The sequence below is a fragment of the Mauremys reevesii genome, linkage group 6, assembly GCF_016161935.1.
Source record: "Mauremys reevesii isolate NIE-2019 linkage group 6, ASM1616193v1, whole genome shotgun sequence".
In the NCBI taxonomy this organism is placed as follows: domain Eukaryota; kingdom Metazoa; phylum Chordata; order Testudines; family Geoemydidae; genus Mauremys; species Mauremys reevesii.
In genome coordinates, this window is record NC_052628.1 from 54,968,141 (window position 1) to 54,988,652 (window position 20,512).

Here is a 20,512-nt window from a genome sequence, read left to right on the forward strand (position 1 = left end):
AAGAGGGAAGTGATCTCTTCACAGAGCATCTCCAAGTGGATGACATCCTGTATCCAGACTGCGTATGAAACAGCTTTGGCTACGCCTCCTCAGAGTGCGCAAACTCATTCCACAAGAGCACAAGCTACATCAATAGTATTCCTCAGTGATGTCCCAATAGTGGACATTTGCAGGGCTGCTATGTAGTCATACATACATACATTTACAAACCATTGTGGTGGGGCAGCTGGCCCTCACTGGTATGCAAGGGGTTAAAGCAACCCTGGGGAGGCTGCGTGGGAGACCGCAAATAAGGAAAAGGCTTGTAGTGCCAGCTAATTGGAGGAACCAATCAGGATCAGGCTGGCCCATATAAGAAGGGGCTGCTGAGCAAAGCAGAGGCAGTCACTGCCTGGAGTTTGAGGGAGGAGGACTGGATGCTTATAGAGTTGGAGCACCATGGCCAGAGCAGTGCTGGGCAGGGTCAGCAGAGTATGAAAAGCTCCAGGTTGATGGCTGCCAGACTGAGGCTCTGACACAAGGGCAGAAGAGGTGCTGGGGCTGCGGGGGAAGTGGCCCAGGGAAGGAGACGGCGGAATTGAAGGAGGGGCAGTACATGGCTGCCGGCTATAGGGTCCCTGGGTTGGGGCCAGGAGTAGCAGGCAGGATTGGCCTCCTCCCCCGCCCCACCTTGCCTCCACTGGCCACTGAGGGAAGTGGGCCAGTACATGGACTGCAGTCTGCCACTGAGATGAGTGGCTAGAACCTGGACTGCAGAGTGCCACTGAGGCAAGTGGTTGGACTGAGGACTGTCGATCCCCCGGAAGGGAGGAAAAGAACTGAATGGGGCACAGCCAGAAGGCTGTGTCCAGAAGAGGAAGACACGGTCCAGGGAGCGGCACAGGTCCTGGATGTGGAAACAGGAGTGACAGCGAGCGAGACACCACCCGAGGAGGGGTGCACTGGCAACCCTGAGCTAATTCCCAGGGTGGCCATGGTGGTGAGTCAAACCCCCTCACAATCATTATGCCATGATCCAGAACTGATGCATACTTTGGGAGGGCAGTCCTGCAATCCTTGTTTAGATAGACTCTGAGCCTCACTACTTGTGAGTCACCTAAGTGGAATACATGGCTGTATCTATTCAAAGAAGAAGTAGAAATTGTTACTTACTGTAACTGTGTGGCTCTTCAAGACATGATGCAGATATGTATTCCATGACTTACCCTCTGTTCCCCCTGCATCAGAGCCCTGTCTCTGAGCATTCAGTGTGAAGGAACTGATGGGGCTTGAGGCAGTGCTGCCTCATATAGCTGGGGAGGGGCTATGAGCATGAATGTGAGCGCCACCCCCTACAGGTACTGCTAGGTAAAATTCTCCACCTCTGGTGCACTGGGCTCACCACACACCTACATCACATCTCAAAGAACCACAGTTACAGTAAGTCACCATTTCATATTGCTAACTTCCTCAAATAGCATTCCCCTTTCCTATTATGCTCACTTCTGTTTTTCCTGGAATGAGTTTGATCCATTTATTTTTTCCAGGTATTGGGACATCTTAACTGGCAGCAGACTTCACACACTACAGTTAAGTGTCCTCTTTGTTTGATGGCATTGCAGTCTATGGTGTTTTGAAATCTCTGTAAGCAGTCTCATACAGGTATTCATGAGGAGGTGTGAGTTTATTGATCCTTGAGGGATCCTCATGATGGAGTTTTAGGTGTGTGGGGGTAGGAGTTGTGCCTGAGAAGACTACATAGATCCTGCACAGTGCTAAGCCTTTTACTCCTGCTAGGTCTTATATGTTTATCAGAAGCATTAAATGGCTACTGGGCAAGCACTGTGAAATAACACCACTTCAATATGAATGTCAATAAGTGGAGTTCAACAAACTTTGCAGTTAGAACCCAAATCTGAATTTCTTTGGGTTCCCTGACAGCTGACACAAATGCCAATTCTGTAGGCATAAATTCAGGGGGAAGGGAAACCTGATTTCAGGACTGTTAATATTTTAGAGAAATATTTGCTTAATAATTGACACACACATGGAATTAAGTAGCTAGTGTGATTTCCTTCTGGGATGATGCAATGATAGTAGATGTGCATTATATGCTAATGATATTCTGAAATCACTAAAAATCCATAGTGCTGTATAAGAACTCTCTTGTGGTTGCTAGATGTACAGTAACTGTAACAAAATGGAATCCTCCTGGCATAGAAGATACTAAACATCTAACAAGTATAGTATCAACATGGACTAAGTTAAGAATGTTGGCATGGTTGTCTTGTTCTGATGGCACGTATAAACAAGGGTACACTCAAGTGCTGAGATATCACTGGCTATCCAGAGGCTACAGGACTGTATCTCTGCTACACACTGTATTCAAAGTGGCCCTGACACAGGAGGAACTTGAATCAGAAAATGGGTGGGTGCGGGGCACGAGCATGAATTATAAAATGCACAAAATCAAAATTACTGGCAATAATTCAAATTGGGAAAGGGTTACCCAACAGAGAGGGTTCATTCATTCAGAGGAGCTGGTTTCTCTTGGAGAACAAATTACATGATTCCTGCAAGGCTAGAATTATGATAATCCAGTGTCAGACAAAATATCTACAGTTCTTTTTAATCCTAGGAAAAAATTCCACAGGAAAGACATAAAACTTAAAATGGAAAAAATCTTCTGTTTCCATGCTCCTGAAAAGCTTATATTGTATTTATTAGCACAAGGTTCAGAGACGGCTTCCCTAGCAGTTTACTCTGCAGACATACATAGTTGACTTCCATGAGTAAATAGTAAGCAAGCCCTTTTTCTTCATACCTAGTTTATAGTGGGTTGCTTTATTAGAGAATGATGTATGTAATCCCCATATATAAACGAGTCAGGGGATATTTTCTGCGAATTTAAGTACCACACATTATTTTTTTTTTAACCAAGGGCTAGTAACTTTGGCTTCTTGGATCACTGAGCTTTGATTTCTAGTACTTGCCATTTATTCACTCCAGACTTAGTAAATTATGAGGTGATGCTAGTAATATTTTTTTCAAATTCTTAAATAAATGTTCCAGTCACATCACACCCATACCACCTTAGGCTGTGATCTTAGCATAATTAATAAACTAATAAGGATATCCCTAGTCAGTACTTTGAAAAGTAAGTACTATGGATGACTCACTAGAGGACACTTTTCCCTCAGTCAGTCAGTCCTGAACAAATGTCCCATTTTTATTTATTATGGGCCAGCTCTTCAGCTGATGTAAATCAGCATAACTCCATTGACTTCAGATGATTTTAAAAATAAGCGTGGTGCTTCATCAAACAAATAAAATACGGGTTCCCTGCCCATGAGTGCTCACAATACAAAACAAGGTCATCTGGAGGAGAAAATATCACAGCTAGGGGATGGGACAGGATAAGTAGATGAAGGAAAGGACATTAAGTTATGAGGTCACACTGGAGGCTAGAATACGCATGTGGGTAAAAAAAATCTTTTGAATAGTCACTGTTTTTAGTTACAGATATAGTTTATAGGCACGGGACATAGAGTAGGAGAGAGGGGAAGCATGATAGACTCAGACAGAAATGCGTGGCAGGCAGCATCAAAGAAAGCATTGGAGGAGGACACAAATGTGATCAGCTTGGACTGACCAGAAAGGTCATTTTGGTATTGTGGGTCAGAGCATGAAGAGTTCAAAGCAGGACTAACACCAACTAAATCATCCCATGAAAGGTCATTTAGTTCATCCCCTTGCACAGAGGTAAGACCAACTACTGAAGTTAGACATTTTTAAATCAGAAGGTCCAGATAACTTGTATTCAAGAGTTTTAAAAGAGATGGCTGATGTGCACACTGGATCATGATTTTTTTTTGTCGGTGAGGCTTGAAGCTAAAGCCCTGTGCGGATACAAATTTATATCTGGGGCTATCTGCAGATATAAATCAGTATCTGCAGAACTGCAGGGCTCTTCTGGGAAGCGCAGTGGTGAAAGGAGCAGAATGTGAAGCTGCTGCCCCCAGGAGCCAGTGCCCCATGCTGGCAGCTCCTCCAGCATGGCTGTACCACCCCCAGCCCTGCCCCCAGCCCTTCCATGCAGCTGTCTGTGTTTCCTGTCCAGGGACATGCCGGTGAGCGTGGTGCCCACCCCAGTGGGTGGGTCTGGCGGCAGTATAGCCATGCTGGAAGAGCTGCCAGCGTGAGACACTGGCTCCTGGGAGCAGCAGCTCCATGTTCTGCTCCTTTCACTGCTGCAGTTCCCAGGAGGGCCCTGTGGTTCTGCGGATACCGATTTATATCCGCATCCATGGATATAAATTTGTATCTGCACAGGGCTCTACCTGGAGCACTGGAGAAGTTCCAGAAGATACAAGAAAGATAATGTGCCATTTTTTAAGAAGGGTTAAATGGGATGAGCTGGGTAATTATAAGCCTGTCAGGCTGACATTGATCCTGAGGAAGATAATGGATCAGCTGATATGGAACTCAATAAGGAATTAAAGGAGGATAACATAATTAAAGCAAATCAAAATGGGTTTATGGAAAATAGATCCTGTCAAACTAACAAGACAGGGCTGAGAACCGAGCTCTACGCTATTTAACACTTTTATCGGTGACCTGGAAGAAAACATAAGATCATCACTGGTAAAGTTTGCAATTGATCCAAAAATTGGGAGGAGTGGTAAATAATGAAGAGGACAGGTCACCGATTCATAGTGATCTGTATCACTTGGTTACCAGGCACAAGCAACCATATGTGTTTTAATATGGCTAAATGTAAAAGTATACATCTAGCAACAAAGATTGTAGGCCACACTCACACATTGGGAAAAGCCATCCTGGGAAGCAGTGACTCTGGAAAAAATTTGGGGGTCATGGTTGGATGATCAGCTAAACATGAGCTGCCAGTATGACGATGTGGCCGAAAGAACTAATGCAGTCCTGGAATGCATAAACAGGGAAATCTTGATAGGATATTTTACCTCTGTATTTAGTAGTGGTTCAATCATTGCTTGAATACTGTGTCCAGTTCTGATGCTCACGATTAAAGGATATTGACAATTGGAGAGGATTCAGAGAAGAGACATGAGAATGATTTGTGTTTAGTCTGTCAGTTCGATGATGACGTTTTCATGCTCTCTCTTTTTGTGAATTCTGGAGTGACTCTGAAGTCCAAAGCATGACGCTCATGCTCGTGAGCAGATTGAGCAGACAAAGTCATTGGTGAGCATCTTTGTAGCTATAGCAGTAGTATGACACTTTTTTTCATTGCAGCTAACAGTCGGTTATTTCTGTCCTCTTCAAAGGCTTGGAAAGCTCTGAGTGTTGTGTGTTGCCATGATGATCTATTTAATGCAGTCTTCTCAAGATCATCCAGTTTTATTGTACCAAAGTGTATGCTGTTCTTGCTGCTGTCCTTGTGGAGCTTTCTGGGGCGGCCTTGATTCTGATGTCCTTGTGCCAATTCTCCATAGAAAATTTTTCTGAGAAGTCATATTCAGGCATCCTAATGATGTAACCAACTCAGCGTAGTTGTGCTTTTATCAGCATGGCCTCAATGCTCGTGACTTTTGAATTTTGGAGAACCTCCAGGTTGGTAATTTTGTCCTGCCAGCAGATCCTCATAATGGTACACAGAGATCGCATATGGAAGGCCTCTAGCTGTTTGATGTGCCATTTATATGGTGTCCAGGTCTCAGCCGTAGAGGAGAGAGATGAGCACAAAATAATTATAATGTTTTATTTTTGTTGAGAGGGTTTTGTTGTGGGATTTTAGAACTTTGTTACGTAGCTTTCCTAATGACTGAGAATCTTTCTGTATCCTGTTTGTGATCTTTTTATCAAGAGATCGCTCATGGGAGATGTTGCTGCCGAGACAGATAAAACTGTCAACTTGATGTAGTTGGTTTCCACTAATGGATATGCTAGGGGGTACGGCACAGAGTGGTGAAGAGGATTGGTGCAACACCACAGTTTTCTCCAGGTTGATTGTGAGGCCAAACAATTTTGATGCTTCAGCAAAGTGATCTACAATGCACTGGAGATCTCCCTCTGTGTGTGCTAGGAGGGCACAAGCATCTGCAGAGAGTGCTTCTCTTATTATCAGTTCTGTTACTTTTGTTTTTACTTTAAGCCTTACAAGACTGAAGACTGAGCTGTCGTGTCTGTATCTGATGTATATGCTTCTGTTGAGCCCATCTGTAGCATGGGTGAGAACTTAGGTGAAGAAGAGATTGAACAGTACAGTGGCAAGGACACAGCCTTGTATGACTCCATTTGAAATGGGAAAGGAGTCCATGAGATCTCCATTAAAAAGTACCTAACCTTGCATCCCCTCGTGAAATAAACAAATGATTTTTCCCAGTTTTGATGGGCAACCAAGTTTGCTGAGGATCATCCATAATCCTTCTCTGTTGACTGTATCAAATGTTTTTGTCAGATCGATGAAAACACTGAACAGATTCATGTTTTGTTCGATACATTTTTTTTTGTATTTGCCTGATACTGAAAATCATGTCTATGGTGCTATGACCAGGTCTGAATCCACACTTAGTCTCTTCTGAGACAGATGAAATCTGTCAGTTCAGGAGGACACAAGCAAAGATTTTTCCAGCGACAGCTAGGAGGGCTATCCCGCGGAAGTTATCACAGACCATTTTGCCGCCTTTATTTTTAAATAAAGGAATAATTGTGGCATCATTTGAAGTCTTCTGGCATTTCTTCACTGTCCCAGATCTCAGTAAGGATCTTCTGGAGTGTTGTTACTACTTTTGGACCCACAGATTTATATATTTCTGCCAGTATTCCATCGCTGCTTGAGGACTTTCTTGAAAATGATTTAAAGGATTAGAAAACATGGTATACTGATAGACTCAAGGAGCTCAATCTGTTTACTTTAACAAAGAGTAAAGGGATACTTGATCACAGTCCAATTATCTACATGGGGAACAAATATTTAATAATGGGCTCTTCAGTCTAGAAGAGAAAGATATAATATGATCCAATGGCTGGAAGCTGAAACTAGACAGATTCAGACAGGAAATAAAGTGTAAATTTTTAATGGTGAGAATTATTAACTATTGAATTAATTTCCCAAGAATTATGGTTGATTCTTTATCACTGACCATTTTAAAATTAAATTGGATGTTTTTCTAAGAGACATGTTCTAGGAATTCATTTTGAGAAGTTCTATGGCCTGTGTTACACAGGAGGTCAGACTAGATGATCATAATGGGCCCTTCTGGCATTGGAATCTATAGAATTTGTGTTCTTTCCATAATAAGGAAAAATCTAGCAGCCAACCCTTACCATACAGTTTAATAAAAATAATCAGTGAAATCCTTAGAACAACGACTGACAACACGCCACGTGCCAGACTTCAATTCACAAAGTTCTTCCCACCTCCCCAAAAGCTCTGGTTGAAAGATGACACTTATAGTGTGCCCTGAGAGTCAACAAATTCAGGCTATTTCTATTTCAGACCAGGAGAAAGTGAGTTATAAAGATGTACAACCTCACAGAAGCCCCATCTTTAGTTAGTGGGGGGTCTCTAATTTGAGTGTTTCTGCTCATTTCAACGTAGAAGAATCCCACAAAAAATAGGCAGGTCCCAAATTAGTAGGGGCTCGGGTATGGGTCTTTTATACAAAAACTTTAGGCTGGGGCTGTAACAGACTCATATCCCCTGTGGATCAGGCCCAGAGCATGACCAGTAACATGCTTTCACCCCAAAGAAATCCTGTTACGACCCCAGCTATAGAGTCTTTGCTCTTTAGCTCAAGCTGTAGCAGATCAAGCTCTGGAGTTCCCACAAAAGCAACATATCAATGTAAGTTGGTGCTACTTTTAATTGTTTTCATTATAACTAATGGAGAGAATATTTTCACATATTTATAATGCTTCCATGATGTGTACAAAGCCCTTTATTTGGAAGGTTTTCTTTTTTGGTTTTGAGTATTCTTAGAGGTTTGTGTCCATGAAAACTCTGTCAAATAGTTATCTCATGCGTTTTTCACATTGGTGTTCCTTGGTGGGATTAGCTCCTGACGATTTGAAGTAATCCTCATTCAACCAAACACATGGTACATATGGTGTATCTGGTGTCAGGTCAGCTCTGTCTCTTCAGTTTTGCAAGACAGCCCCTTAGAGTTCATTGCACACTTACAAACATTAACAAGGTCTAGTGATGAGATTCCAAACCCAGTTTGGCTATCTCATAAGCCCCTTTCTGGCTCTTGTCAATGTCTGGCAGCTGGCTTTATATATGCCTACAACGTCTGTAATATAAATGTAATATAACATTTAGCTTTCAAACTTTTTATATGGTTCTGTTTGCCATAAAAAACCCGCTTGCTCCGACATCCTCTTTTTTTGTTTTAAAGAAGCTTTTCCTTTCATGTGCAGATGTTCTAGCTCATTTTGTATCTTCTGCTATAGTGACATTTTCTCAGCTCTTCAGTCCACATGTGTGGGGCTCATGCAGGATATTTATATTTTTGAGAGGAAAGAGAATTACTTGTAACTGGAGATTTGTAAAGGTGATTTTCACTTTACATCCATAGTTACCTTCCCCTGCATCAACTTTAACATTAGCTCTTTTATGTTAAGTGATTTAACAAGTCAGGGATTTTGTCTTTATTTCTGCAACTCCCACAACCAGTAGTAATAGTAACCTGTCTGCAGCCACTCGACAATATTGTCAGTGGAAACCAAGAGTTAAACCATTTTTTCCTCAGTTACGACAGGTTTCACCTATTTGTTGTAGGCATGTCCATTTTTTAAAATGTTGTAATCACTTGGCTTAATTTGGACCTTTAATATTCCCTACCTTAGAAGTCAACACCCTTATGTGCCAGTACAGCATGTATCTATATTGCCTAACTCTTATCTGTGTTGTTGCACTGTTCCACAGTACCTCTGCTGGATGAACCAGAACTGGCACATCCATTGACTTCTACCAGCTGTTCTCTGCCAATTCCCGTTCCTGACAGGTAGCAAGCTGTGTAGTTGGCAGTGAAAAATCTCAAACAGTTCAAATGTGCCCCAGGGAGGGCAACTGCTTACCCTAAGCCCATCAAAGAAGCACTGTTGTGCTTTGCAAGATACGTTACATTAACAACATCTGTCTCATATTTTTGGTATTCAGAACTGAGGAAGGGGTGAGATGCGGCTTTTAATATAAAGCAAGAGCAACTTGCTCTTGCTAACACAGCTAATATAAACATCTTGGTGAACAAAGACTTTGTGTGCTGTGTGAAATGTTTCTGAACCTAATCTTTTTTTTTTAAGATATAAAAGACAAAATTATCCATTTAAATGTCAAGGCAGCCTATTTTACTCTAAACTCATATTTGGTTCATTATTCATATGCTTCTGTGACGGTCACATGCCATACGGCAAATAGGCTTGATCCTGTGATGGCAGAGCACCCACAGTCCTCATTGACATCAGTGGGAGCTGGCATGGCTGGATTGGGCCTAAAATAGTTGGAAATTCAGGATATTAGTGTTTGGAATAGTTAAAAATGTAAATGAATGTGGACCATGGAACTACTTTTAGCTTCAGTCTTTGTTCAGGAATAAACTAAGATCTTGGTCATAAGAGAAACTGTGTGTCCTCAATTACCATTAGAGTCAGTGAGCGCTGAGGGAGCCCACCACTTTACAAGACTGTGCCTTAAAGTAGCTGCTGATAAATGCACTACCAGAGAAAAAAAGTCCTGACTAATTTGGTATGAAAATATTAGTACTGTATTAACTGTAATACTTGTGCTTTGGATGACTTCCACCTCCTCTATCTGTGAGAGTTAGGCCTGGGTGGTGGTGATTTATTTAGAGCTTTCAAAACCTTTGTCAAGTGAATATGAAATTTAGAAGCTGAATAAGTTGACAGTAATGGGCATAAACTCTTGTTTTTCTTCCAACCCCAAAATACAATAAAATAAAAGCAGACTTAGATAGAAACATTGTCGCTTTCTATCCAATAGGACTGTACTGGATCTACTAGATCAATATCTAGTATCACATGGAAGAAAGACATTAAGTGACCTGCATATGGGCTTCATTTAGAACTCCTCACATTAAGAGGCCCCGCACTTGTAAGTAATGTGGACATTTTTTTTCCCCTTGAAGGCTAAGCAGAGTACAGATGCTCACTTTGTAACTGATTTGGAGTGACAGGGGTTTAGTGTAGCCCTGTAGTTACTGACCTGGAGCATTCATGATTCTGTGCCTTGAGCAAGAAATTATTCTGCTACCTTCCACTGTCATTTTAAATCCATAAAGGAATTTTGCAGTATAAAAACATGAAGACTGCTATTCCATTGTTAACATATGATTTTTTTTTAATTGAGCTGTCAAAGATCAAAACAGGGGGTTGCCCAGTGCAAGTGTTGTTATTTTTTTCAGTCAGAAACCAATAAAACATTTTATAACAGGATACTGAAGTGTATTTGTTAATTATAGTGATCATATAGTCTTTCAAATGCTAATGGTCTGACTCAAATTTCACTTTGTTTAGTACTGTTAGAACTTGTGATTAAAGAATGGTATAGCTTTATAGTTGTTTTACTGCCATCTGTGTGCACCAGGCAATAACTATGTACAGATGGTTGTGATTCAGAGACAGGTTGCCACATGCAAAAAAAGTATGTTTCAGTTATTTTAATAAGATTTATTGCGGCAGTCACAGTTAAATGCTTGAACCATAATGATAATTGCTACTAATCTTTCAAGAAAAATGATTAGAGTCTAATAAACCTCAAGGAGCAGGTTTTGCCATAAACTTCAGAAACATATCATCAAAGGTATGTTGTTTTTTGTTCTCCTCCTTCCCTGTCTAATTATCTATTCTGCTCTTCATGGTCTTGCAGTGTTTTGTATGGAATTGCAGGAGATCATCTCTCAATACTCTATTTCCTTCCTGTATTTTTTTTAAATTGGGTACAACTACAGAAAATGTCTAAGTATTAAAAAAGCCCTTAAACTAGTTTTAAACAAATTGAACAAATTTGGAGTGAAAACCAGACTGTGCCTCACAAAACTTTTGTTTTAGTGATGGGGACCAGGCTCAAACTCCATACGTAACCCCCTGCTGAGCTTTAGTGGGAGAAGTGGTGATTTAGAATCTGTACCTGAATTTAAATCCAAATTTTGTAGATGATCCCCAGAAAGTAGTCAGAAGTCCCTTCCATGATTTCATTTTCCAGGACGGAATTTACAGGAGACTGTGTGTGGTGACACAAGACAACAGGCTGTGCTTCTCTGCCTGAGATCTACAGGATCTAGCTTTGCCCAGAGGCCTTGCTAGAAAATCCACTTTTTATTCGTTATAACTGAACCCTGTCTCTTCCTTATCTCTGGCATGGGTCAAACTATAACCTTAGGTCTGAACACCCCAGACTCTGAAGTGTTTGAAATCTTTCCCCAGTTTTCTGCTGAGCCCTGTCTCTAATTTTTGAGTAATAAGACAGATTTTTCAATTAAAAGCCCATATACATTAGTGTATATTTAATTTATCTAAGCTAATACCAGGTGGATGTAACTAGCCATGTGCTGACATGCAGCAGCCAGTTTAAGAGGCTGGCCTGAGCCTAGAGAGTCCTGGGAGATTCTGCCTATTTATTTGCCTTACCGGTCATGTTTCCCATTTTCATTTATGTCATCAAAATTTTGGAATCATATAATATTTTTTTGGAATCTAACAAGTAGCAGTCCAGAACACCCCTAAATATTGAGAGTTTCAAAATCAGTGACTTGAACCCTCCTCTACTGTTAGCTTTAGAGCCTCCTGCTGCAAACTCTTCTTGCCAATCATTGCTTACTGCTAGGAACAGTCACACTCAAGTCACAAATAGAAGAATTGGTCTACTCGTTGTGGTCAGTGATCAGCCAGTGCTTAAGGTGCTTGCAAGAGTTCACGTTGTTCTGTGTCTGGCTCTAACTAGCTGTGTATACCAACAAAGCCCTACCAGACTGTCTGATAAACTCAGCCCTCAATGGCACAGGCCACAGTCATGGTATTAAGCACTTCTCTTGATAGCAACTGTTGCAGCATCAGGCCTGTATTGTGTAGATTAACGGTTTGGTTAATTATGATCCTTAGAATGGATATTTTCCCTCTCTCTCATCTTCTGTATGACCTCTTTTCTTTTGTGAGGCTTTTTCTGCTTTCTGGGCAACTTTCAGGGCCAACTTTTATATAGGTCAATTGCTGCTGTCCCTTTTCCTTTCTCTTTTTATTTCCTCTACATTTTGTGAAATATTGTTTCAAGCGTGGGGTTGAGTGCACTGCCCCAAGGAGAGGAATGTCATCACTTGTTGTCTACATGCATTATTGTTCTCTGATACCACAGAGGTTGCATTTAAAGGCAAAAGTACTAGGTCTTACAATCACTCTAGGCAGTGCTGAACAAGACTTAGAAGCTACCTTAGGTTTTGGATGCTGATTTGAGTGATTCCTAGTACAAAATATTCATTGGAAAAAGTTAATGCTTAAAGGTGCTCAGTCAGGTTAAATTCACATTAAAAATAAATGTCTTTACTTGGGTTACCAAACCATTTATATGAGGGATTCTCAAGCTTTTTAATAGTGTAGACCACTTACTATTAGAGAGATTGTCCCCGGGATCAACTCCTCTCATAACATCTCTGTGACAATTAGGTAACTGTGTAAATGAAAAAGAAATATTAGGAAAGTATTTATCCTGCAGCTGTCCTTTTTAAAACAAGGAGGAGGAGCCAGCACCATGTCACAAACCAATTCAGCACAGCTTAGGACGGGTAGTCCCAAAAGTGAATTTAAACCACTTATGTATTCCTCTATTTCCAGGGCCACTTCAGCACTGGACCAGTCCCAGGCACAACACAGATCAGCTTTGGGGCCAACAGTTTCCAAGGGCCTGTTCCAGCAGTTCTAGGATGCTTGAGCTTCCAAGGTAGCGAGGGAAGGAGGAGAATGAGGTGAGACTGCTACACAATCCGAGGATACTCATGTCCTACCATATTTATGTCTGATTTGTGTCACAGAGCAGCTGGAATGGGGTTCAGGATATGGCCTTGGACTCAGTCTATGTGAGTGGTAAAACTACCATTGACTTCAATGGCAGTAAGATTGAATTCTAACTCCACAGTGAATCCATGCAATATCAACTGATTTGGCAGTAAGAATCAACACTAATTCTTCATTTCCCACCAAAACTGGTCACCATTTGGAGATAAAAGAAATTCTTACCACGAGGGTAAGCCAGACAGGCAAAGTGGGTATTCACCCACGAAAGCTTATGCTCCAATACTTCTGTTAATCTATAAGGTGCCACAGGACTCTTTGTCACTTTTTACAGATCCAGACTAACATGGCTACCCCTCTGACACAGACAGGCACTTATGAAAACACTGACTGGTCTCCCTGGACACCCAGTGTATCTGACTATTAAGCTTAAGGTAAAATTCCCCCTCCCCCCAATTTATGACTTTAAAATTGGCCTTGTGGGGTTCCACTAAAGAACCTTGGCCATCTCTGTCCCAGCCTGGCCTGCTGCATATCTTTCTGTATATACAATAGACTTTAAATATGTGTGAGCATCTGTTACTGTATTGCTTCCTGTCTTCTCTCCACACGCCAAGATTTCCATAGTCTGCTGCCATGGTACTTGTGTATGACATTTTGAATTCACGAAGTGCAAAAGCATGACATTTTGAATTAGAAGTTAATTTAACAAAAATATCTGTGGAAAAAGTTTGAGCCCTCAAAAATATGTCAAGTTATATTTTGAGATGTTGAAAGGAAATTAAACAAAATGAACTGGCAACAGTTACATGTGAAAGTTCATGCGGGGAAAAAATGTTCACTACCTGAGCAACATCATGGTCTAGTGTGTAGTGCACTGGACTAGGAGCCAACTGTGGCCCTCACTTGCTGTGTGATTTTAGGCAATTCTTTTTATTTCTCTGTGCTTCTGTTCTCCCTACTCTTTCCCTATTTACACTGTAACTGATTCTGAAGCAGAGAATCTCTCAGTAAGTATTTTTACCATGCCTGATACTGTGGTGTCCCAATCCTAGTTGCAATCTGTGTCCTTGTCTCATTACATTAGCCAGTGGGTGCTAATGCAGTACAAATAAATGATGACTAAGCAATCCTAAATTGCTCTGGGAAGCATAAAAATTAGCTGAGGTTTGATAACTGGGTCAAAGTGTGAAGACTGAAATTGGTTTGTAAATATTAGGGAAAGGAAAGTGATACTGACTTTCGTAAATATGCACATATATTGAATTTCACCACATCACACACTGGCTGAAAAGTGGTTCCCCTGGATGTGTAGACTCACCTTATATCACTGTAAAGAGGAAGGATGGAGGCCTCTCTGGATGTTTTAAATTTAAAATGTTGAATTTTTATTTAAAAATGTTAAAAGGATTAAATCAGCATAAACAAGTTCGGCTAATAATTAGGTCCTGATCCTGCAAATGGATCCATGCAGGTGGTCCCTTACACCATCTGATCTTTGAAGGCAATATGGTTCCATGTGGGCTTTCAGCACAGAACCTTTCCAGGACCGGGACGGTGCTTCTTATCAAGGCCCAGAGCCCCAAAGGTATTTAAGCACCTTGCCCCAGATCCATAAAGGGACTTAGGCATTGCAATGCTCGGTGCTGGAACACCTAACTTTGAGGAGTCTAGAAAATGACTGGAATAACAATGGCATCCACAAAGCCTGTGTTAGGTGCCTAGGCACCCTATACACAGCATAGGGAGAAATAGGTACCGAAGATTGGGATCCACCCTAAGCCTAAACTAATCAATGGCAGACGCTGACAAGAAGAGTTGTCCTAAGCCCCATGGCTTTCATGAAATTCAGCACCTAAGTCTGGGTTGCAGGTAGGTGCCTATCTCTGCTTGAGATTCACAGCCAGGAGTCCTTCTTCTGGAGTCTGGTGACTTTGGTTCCTAAGCCATTTCTTGCAAGAATGAATTTGGAGTTAGCCATTTGCCTCACAAAATTGTCAGGCTGCACAAGGCAAGGAGGCCTTCATCATAACCTTCAGCCCAATGGTTAGAGCAATCACTCAGATGTGGGAGACCCCGGTTCAATTTCCCCTCCGCCTGATGAGGAGAAAAGATATGAAGAAGGGTCTCCTACCCTTCAGGTGAGTGCCTTAGCCACTGGACTGTAGAGTAGTTCTCACGCCTCCTCTCACCCAATTAATATTTAGTTATTTAATTAAAATTGAACAGCTTCAAAGAGAGTTTGAGAGCCCCATCAGAATATCCCATAGTCTAGTGGCTAGGATGTTCTGCTGAGAAATGGGAGACGCCTGTTGAAATCCCTTCTCAGGAGGTGGAAAGGGGAATTGAACCATGGTCCCCCACATCCCACGTGAGTGGTCTAATCATTGGGTTGAAGGTTATCAGGAGGACGCCTGTAGCATCAGTGTCATAGGCAGGTGATAGGTGTCAAGATGTCTAGCATAAGGAAGTAGAGTGAATGCTCAGAGGAAGAAATGTAGATGCCAAGGAAACTTTTTACAATGGATATTTAGGCACCAAGTGAATTTTGGCATTTACAGGGTTAGGTGCCAGCTGAGTGGGCGTTGTATGGATCACAGTCATATTCTCCCAAGGCTGAAAGAGTGGCCCTATCTTTTTCTGTAATGCAATGGGCAACAGAATGAAAAGGGGTTTGATATATGGTATTTAGGGAATATCCTTCTGGGTTAATTGTTCAGTGGCCCCCACCTTTGTGCGCTCTTTTTTCTTAGTGGTGAATTGTTCTGTCACACTATGACATGGCATTTTATGTACATGAAACATTAACATCCCTTACTATTGCACAATGAGAAGTAAATTAATATATTAATGTTTATTAATTAAAAATTCTGTTTGCTGTGAGCATTAATATTACTTAGCTACTTATTTTCCACTTCACTTGATATGCTAATGCAGTTAAAATGAATAGGATATCTGCTAGTCTGTCAACTAATTCTTAGAAATTCTTTGTGTTTCTTTTCATTGGCCTCTTCTCCACACTAAGAATTAGAGATGAGAGCACATCAAAAAGTTGAGTTGAGATAAGCACCAGATCTTTGGTTGTCTGTCTGCAGCTAGTGAGGTCCTCTAATCCTATTCTTCCTTTTACAGCTCCACTGCTCAGCTTCTCAGTGTCTCCATGCTCAGTTCCTATAACTTTCACAAGCCCCACTGTCCTGCATCAACTTTGTCATTACCTGTTACTTCTCCCAGAATTATGATCTCCCACTCTTGCCTCCAACTTTGATCCCATTGTGAGGCCCAATATAATCACCAGTTTTTGTGCTTGCCTCATTACACTATCCCTATTTTGTGTTCTCTGGGTCTTATTGCTTAAAGTCATTAGCTCTGTTATGTGTTTCTCAGTGGCCAACCACACTGCCTGTGAGATTAGAAAGGAAAAAAAAAGAACAGTCTGGAAGTCTCCTAAAGCCTATGATGTGATCACTAATAAGTGATATGATGGTGGAAAACAGCAGAAAGGCCAGGAAACCTATAGAGAGAGGGAAGGACTGTTGATTATAAGGGTGGGTGTAAGGTGGGGTAAGTTACACATACAGATCCAAATTGTAAAATATATATTGCTAAGATGTGGGCTCTTTTTTTTTTAAATGAACCAGTTTGTCCATCCCTACTCTGAATTAATACTAAATTACCTTACCAGTTAGAGCACTATACCAATATATATGCTTTGCACTTCTATATTACTTTACACATGAGTACCAGTATTTCAAACACTAATTAATTTAGTATGACAACAGTCCTGTGCGAGAGAGAATTGTCATTATCCCCATTTTTAGAAATGGGGAAAGAGAATCTGAGTTGTCACCGTGCCTCAGTGGGTCACAGCGGAGAATACCAGATTCAAAACAAACTGAGAAATACGGCAGACACCCCAAACTGGTGGTTATTCTACCATTAGATTAAACCAAGCCAAGAACAAAAGTAAACTTCTTTCTCACCACCCTGCTTAACAAGAAGTCAGAGATGTAGTCTCCATAGGCATTCCAGCCTTTGGACTCCGAGGTGGTACTTGAAAACCAATTTCATTGTATCTAGGGGCCTTCTAATCCCAAGAGATCAGCTATATAAGCCAGCAGTCTCTACCCTCACTGCTACAAGCCTGATATGAGAACTTTGCAATTATTGTATGTATATGATCTATTCATCATTTAACTCTCTTCTTCCTTTTTTTTATTAATAAACATTTAGTTTTAGTCACTAAAGGATTGGCATTAGCATGATTATTGGGTAACATACTCAGATGTAACATACTCATATACATACAATAATGGCAAAGCTCTCATATCAGGGTTGTAGCAGTGAGGGTACAGACTGCTGACTTGTAAAGTGTCTCTGGTAACTTCCAGAAGATTGGAAAGTTCTTAGTTCAATATGCTCCTTTTAGTTGTAAATCCATAGTCTAGAGAAACAGGGCAGAAAAGAGGCCAAATAGAGACATCTCAGAATTTTTTTATACCTTTTACAATGCGCCTGAAAATATACAGGCTAAAACCACAGCTCACAGCCTCTGTTTGTGGAAAGGACAAGTTAATGATCTGATATGGAGTCCAGGGTCACATGAGCATCACATATCCTTACATGCTTTGGTGACTCTCAGAGGCAGACATTGCTCATATCCATGCTGAGACGTCCACAGGAAGGCTTACCAGGCAGGATGAGATTCTTCTATGGCCAATTGTTAGAGTGAAGTGTCCTTAATGGGCCATCAAGCTTGAATAGTTCATTCACAATGGGCAGAGGTGGCTCTATACATTTCGCCGCCCCAAGCACGGCGGCATGCCACGGGGGGCGCTCTGCTGGTCGCCAGGAGGGCAGCAGGTGGCTCCGGTGGACCTCCCGCAGGCGTGCCTGTGGAGGGTCCACTGGTCCCGCTGTCCGCAGGTCCCGCAGCTTTGGTGGACCGCCTGCAGGCACGCCTGCGGGAGGTCCACCGGAGATGCCTGCCGCCCTCCCGGTGACCGGCAGAGCGCCCCTTGTGGAATGCTGCCCCAAGCACGCGCTTAGCGTGCTGGGGCCTGGAGCCGCCCCTGACAATCGGCTGGCTAGACTGGATGTAAACTAGTTTGTGGGTGTTACCTAGGAACAAGCACATTTGAGAGATAGGTACATAGCCAATATTCATAACTTCAGATACTGTGATGATGCATGGATTTAAACAGGATAATCTTATTTAGCAAATCATAACTTCTACATTGACACCTTATGATATACTTTGTACAAGATTTGTTGCAATTGTATTACAGTGGTAATATCATATTTCAAGCAGACAGCATCAACGAGTTACCCAGTGTCATACATTAAATCTGTGACAAAACTGGAATTATAATAATTCACATCTCACATAATAACTAGATCTCCTGGACCACAAAAACAATTTGATTCCTTTCTGATAAGTTGATTCTAGGCATCCTGATTTCTGTAACTTTTTCTGTAAGTAGGGTAGCACAGAGCTGAAAAACAAGCTCGTTAAGTGTATACACTGGACTTGTAAACCCTGCCTGTTCAGAATATATGGACACTTCAGGAAGGTACAGATTAATACAATGTTTGGCATAGTTAGCTCACATGGATTAAATTACCATTGTATGCCAATGACTCACAAATCTACTTCTTTCCTCCTGACCCATCTCCCTCTGTCCAGTCCCACACATCTGGCACACCATCTTATATAGATGTTCAGAGGCAAGATCAAGATAGTAAAAATCAATAATTCTTCCCTCTCCCATCCTCCAAGCCCTTTGCATTGCTGTGGATAACATGATCATCCTCCCCATCAATCAAACTTGCAGAGTTGCGGGAGTCTTTTGACTTCTCATGACACATGAAGGCTGTGATCAACTTTTATTGTTTCTTCTCATAAACATTTTTTTGACCATCCAGTCCTTCTTTTCTTTCCTCTCTGTCAGAACACACTTCACATCTTGGTGATTGTAGGTATGTGTGGCCCTCCCTTACTGTCAACCTCCGAGGGAGGACACACCTCTTTGCTGCCATGCCCCTGTAAGGACAATCTAAGATAATGGGGAAGTTAGTCTTGGTGCTCGATCCCTCCAGCGGAATAGAGCAGGGAGTGGTTCAGGGACCCAAGCCCTCAAGCAGGGCCGGGCACCAGTCTAAAGCCCAACCCTCAGGCAGGGTATAGTCAGGCATAGTATAGTCTAGGAACCCATGCCCTCAGACAGGGCAGGTACCAAACACAGTCTTGGGTTCCAGCCCTCAGGCAGGGGTGAACGCCCAACACAGTCTGGGGGCTCCAGCCAGGAGTGAGGCACCCAGGTACAATCTGTTGTCCTGGCTCTGGTGGGAGACAGACAAGCACAGGCTTCTTGGCTTGAAGAGGGGGAGTACTGCCACCCTAGGGGTGGAGTGGCAGGGGTAGGGGACGCAGGCCCGCCCAAGTCCACTGCGTCCCAACCCAGGGCCCTAACAGTGGCAGACCACTCTGCCACTGGGTCAGCGAGGAATCCCACCACAACACACTCACCACGTTTCAGATACCCCTGCAGCCAGACTACAATCACCTATCCCTGGGCTCCTTCTGCCCCTCCCCTCAGGGTGTACCTTAACCCCTGGTTCATCCTCTGTCTCCTCAGGATATACTGCTAGTGGTAATCTCAGCAGCTCTTCAGCATTTGTTGGGTCTGGCAGCTCTGGTAGCTTGGGCAAGTCCTCAGGGTAACTGAAGTCTTCTGCAGCCTCCTGCATCAGCAGTGGGGAGAACAGATCCAACTCCTTTGGTAGTTGCCTCCTGACTGAGCTACGGGGCCCAACTTTTATACTTCCTGTTCTTGTCCTGTCCCTTCTGCTTCCTCCTTGGTGAGTGTGGCCTTCCTGGTTCCACCCACCAGGGAGTGTCTGGTCCTCCCTTGCTGTCAATCTCCAAGGGAGGCTACGTCTCTGTGCTACACTCATCTCCTGCCTTGATTAGTGCATCCTCCTCTCTGACGTGCATATTGCTCTTCATCCCTCCATCCACAGTGCAGCTGCTAAAGTGATCTTTCTTTCTTATTAATTTGTCCTCATTACACCCTCTTCTGGTCCTCCCATTGTATGAATTTAAAGGTTATATGCAACTCTATCCTGGCCTACACCTTAGATCTCATTGCTTTTCATGTCTCTCTGCACATAAGAAAGGCCATACTGTGTCAGACTAATGGTCCATCTATCCTGGTATCCTGTCTTCTGACAGTGGCCAATGCCAGGTGCTTCAGAGGGAATGAACGGAACAGATATCCAGTCTCAGCTTCTTGCAATCAGAGGTTTGGGGCACTCAGAGCAGGAGGTTGCATTCCTGACCATCGTGGCTTATAGCCATAGATGGACCTATCCTCTATGGACTTATCTAGCTCATTTTTTACTCCCCTTGTAGTTTAGACCTTCACAATATCCCATGTCAATCAGTTCCACAGGTTGACTGCACATTGTGAGAAGAAGTACTTCATTTTGTTTGTTTTAACCCCCCTGGCTCTTGTAACACTTCCTT

General features: G+C 42.4%; 1 long non-coding RNA gene across 1 annotated transcript in view; it reads left to right on the forward strand.

Annotated features, from left to right (window-relative positions):
• LOC120408072 overlaps positions 1-20,512 on the forward strand; it is a 111,470-nt gene that overhangs the window by 88,288 nt on the left and 2,670 nt on the right. The window contains exons 2-3 of the long non-coding RNA XR_005600403.1: positions 9,965-10,075; positions 12,808-12,938. This is a non-coding gene — a long non-coding RNA (uncharacterized LOC120408072). The remainder of the gene's footprint in view (positions 1-9,964; positions 10,076-12,807; positions 12,939-20,512) is intronic.